The sequence below is a fragment of the Lycium barbarum genome, chromosome 12 (genome assembly GCF_019175385.1).
Source record: "Lycium barbarum isolate Lr01 chromosome 12, ASM1917538v2, whole genome shotgun sequence".
Classification (NCBI taxonomy): domain Eukaryota; kingdom Viridiplantae; phylum Streptophyta; class Magnoliopsida; order Solanales; family Solanaceae; genus Lycium; species Lycium barbarum.
The window spans coordinates 30,947,363-30,951,413 of NC_083348.1; the positions used below are offsets into that span (position 1 = coordinate 30,947,363).

The 4,051-nt window shown below is 38.1% G+C and overlaps 1 long non-coding RNA gene across 1 annotated transcript; it reads left to right on the plus strand.

Moving 5' to 3' along the window:
• The first annotated feature begins 262 nt into the window (after positions 1-262).
• On the plus strand, positions 263-3,025 carry LOC132623634 (uncharacterized). The gene is made up of 3 exons (XR_009576312.1): positions 263-517; positions 1,578-1,623; positions 2,694-3,025. It is a non-coding gene; the product is annotated as an uncharacterized LOC132623634 (long non-coding RNA).
• Positions 3,026-4,051: the final 1,026 nt, after the last annotated feature.

Here is a 4,051-nt window from a genome sequence, read left to right on the forward strand (position 1 = left end):
ATAAGTAAGTAAGTAAAGAAAGGAGCATGTGGCCATTTTATATGTGAAGGGGGCAAAGTGTAAATATAGATGGACTAAAGTGTATGAAAGAAGACACTTGGTCTTCTTTGACCAAGTGAGGAAAAATCAAGAAAAGAAAAGAAAAAGAAAGAAAAAAGGAGAGAATTCTAGAAAAGAAAGAAATGGGGCATGTGACCATAATTGGGGGACTAAATTGCAAATATGGATAAGTGATGGAAGACCTATATATATATATACATAAGAGGTCTTAATAATTAAATTAGAGAGAAAGAAAGAACAACAAAAAAAAAAAAAAAAAAAAAAAGAAAGAAAGAGAGAGGGTTCGGCCAAGGTATGGCCAAGCATGGCCATGGGAGATTTGATCAAGAAAAATTATTTCTTTCAAGCTTTTATACTAAGTGGAAGGTTCTCTACAACGTGGAGTATTCGTTGGAACAAGTGAATCATTCGTTTCGCAAAAATGAGGTTCTAGCCGGGAAAAGGAACTAGTGCTAAGGTAAGGTTTAAACCTTATTTTCATATGTTATAGATGATTGTGTATGTTGTGGAGTGTGTAGATGAAGGAAGTTCATGAAGTTGTGGTGAGTTGTATGTTGGCCGAATATATGTGGTGTTGGATTGAAATGATGAATTAATATTATTTAGTAATTTGATTGTTGTGTTATGAATTCTATAATGTAAAAGGGATGAAAAACATGAAAACATGCATATAGAGATGTGGCCGTGTGGTGCATGTGGTGTGTTATGTAGGAAGAATGGATTAAGTGTATTTAGTATGTTGGTTGTGATTGTAATGTCGAGAAATGGGTGAAATTCATAAAGATGTGTATAATGTTGTTGTATGGCCAAATATGTGTAGTATTGTGTAGACAAGATGAAATGATTTTATTTAGAAGTTTAATTGTTGTATGGTGAAATCCATAATGTAAAATGAATGAAAAACCATGAATATAATATGTTGGAATGGTAGCCGTATGGAGTAGTGTTGGCAGTGTATATGTGTTGTGTTGTGTGAGAGGATTGAATTAATTATATGAAGTATGTTGTTTGTTGTTGTAATATATAGAAAAGATGGATGAAAATGCATGAAAATATGCAGGAAGTGGTTATGGTCAAATAATAGGCGTTTTGGTAAGCTAAGGTAAATTGATGTTATTTGACATTCTAGTTGTCGTTGTTATGGATTACGTGATGAAGAATGGAGGTCGTTGTTGAAGTTAGCATACATGAATGATGATGACATGCATGGTTGTTGTTGAATTGGACGGTTTCGGGCAAAGTAATATGTGGATTGAGTCGTTGAAAGATTATGTGAATTGAATTGAATTAAATGTTGGAATGTTGCTAAAATGAATTGCTAATATTGTTGTTGGTTTGGCCGAGTTCCATTCTCGGATTGTTGTTGCTAAATTTGGCCGAGTTAGAATCTCGGGGGTGGTGTATTTACAGGGGAGATGCTGCCGAAATTTCGGCAGAATATAAATGAATGTGCTTGAAAGGTCAAGGCAAGTATATGACAAAGTATCTAATGAATGTGTGAACTCCTTTGACTGTAGATTAACAAGTTGGACGAATAAGCGTAGCTAGTAAGGCGCGGCGCAGGTATGTTATGGCTAAGCCCTTTTCTTTCTATGGCATGAATCCTATGATGTAGTCTTATAAATGTTCCCCATAACGTCCTTGTTTTCAAAAGCTAGAAGTTATGAATTCAAACCATGATTTCCTTTCCAAAAGTTATAAATGTTTTCCAAAATATACATTTTTCTCCAAAATCCAAGTTTTACGATTTTGAAAGTTTTTATAACTGAAACAACGACTACGGAGTTATGATGACAATAATGAAGCCAGACATGAGAAAGTGTCTATGGCGAATATGCCAAGGATATGTTCTTACCATGAATACGACGATATGAAATGTTAAGCTACTTTTGGATAATGACTATTTTCAAGGTTTTAAAGTATATGAAGTAATATGTTATGATCCTGTTTTATGTTTTCCCGAGATAATGTTCTTCATTGATAGTCTCGCCTTATAATTGTTCCTTCAAGGCGTGACATAACGACCATGATGATTCCATAATACAATCGGAGGTTACCGACCTTACGTCACTCCGATAGACACATGACTTTCCTTGGGCTCTCATGCATGCTATATATGTATATGGGAGGGGGGAAGGGATACATGTATATGGGGATATGGGGAAGGGACACATGTTTCATCGCCACCTGGTCAGCTGGCATTATCATCCCGGACGCGGGATGCCCGGACGCGGGATATATGGGCGAGCCGACATATTTTGGCGCAATGTGGGCGAGCCGACTTGTTCGGTGCTATGATATGATATGACCCGATAAGCATGCATGGTTTCCGCCCTAAGTGGCATTCATATGTACAGGTATCTCAATCAGCCTATGATACGCTATATGACTCCCTATGATATGATATGATACGACATGATATGCTATGATATGACATGATATGATACGATATGACATGATATGATATGCCACGATATGATATGACATGATATGTTCCATATGAGATGCCATATGATTCCTTTGTGATTATCTCCACTGGTACCTCTCCTTGTATTGTCGTTCATGCCTTACATACTCAGTACATTGCTCGTACTGACCCCTCTTCTTCGGGGGCTGCGTTTCATACCGCACAGGTACACCCAGATGAGCTGAGGCCCTTATAGAAGATGTTCCAGCGAAGTTGGCGAGCTCCAGTTAGCCCGGGAGTGTAGCCGAGTCAGTGTATATGTGCCATGGTTTCCGATTGCAGTTAGAGACTTTGCAGACAGAGTCGTGGGTATAGAGCGTCAGCTTTGTAGACGGCTTCGCTTGTCAATATGTTATTACGTTTCATGTCACGCGTTCCATATGATGATACACTCTCCAAAAAAAAAAATATTGAGAGCTTACTATGCATTTTATTCTGAATTGATTCCAGAGTTTATTTATGTAATAAGAGTCAGCGGGTTCGCTCGGCTCCAAATATGGGGTCGGGTGCCCATCACACCCTAGTAAGGTCGGGGTGTGACAGTATCACAATAGTCCCTTCGGACGGCCGCTTCCGACATAATAATGATGGACATTTCGGGCAGCCGCTTCCGGCTTAATAGTGATGGCCCCTTCCGGCTTAATAGTTATGGCCTCCGCCACTGGTGAAAATGATCAAACAAAAAAGGTTTCATTGAAACTTGTTGATGGTGGTTCTCATGTGCATATAGTTTCTTCTAGTAATGATGAGAATGGCTCTCTGATGGGATTTTAAGTGAAAAATGTGACTATACTTTACTTCAATGTCAAAAAGTTATGGCAGAAATGTGACCCAATTATATTTTCTTGAAGATGAAGGAGATTAACTACTGCGTATTGGAAGAATTTAGTGCTAAATTTGAGGACCACCATTTTTTTAACACTTCCATATTTAAGAGGAAGGGGCTTCTCTTTAGAGAGTCTTAGGGTTTTTGTTAAGCGGGGGATTTATGTTTTAATTTGGACCGGGGTGGAGCGGGTTTAGGGTCGGGTATTGGTTTTTTAAAGTGGTGGGTTTGTTTTTTTTAGTTACAGGCTGCCACGTGTCTCCTCCGTTAAAGTAAGGGAAAATTTAGAACTTTACCAGACGGTAGGGGTAGATATGTTGAAAAAGTATAACGAGGGATTAAGTTCAACAATAAATTAAAGTAGAGGGGTATATTTGACCCTTTTTTGTATTTTTTATTATTATAGTTTTATTGAAAAGTTAGCGACTTTATGTTTATCTACTGCTTAGACAAACATCTTATGATGGCAATTATGGTGAAGGGAAAGGAAATTTTAGGGGGAAGGGGGAAAAAGGTTAGGGGTGATGAGGTGGCATGCCACGTAGCGTCCGCCTCATCAAATGACAGTGTCACATAGGATTGGATGTCCACCTTTGACAACTTTAACGGAGAGAGGTATATTTGGACTCAAAGTATAACAACAGAGGTATATTTGGACCCAAAATATAACGAGAAGTATATTTGGCCCTTTTTTGATA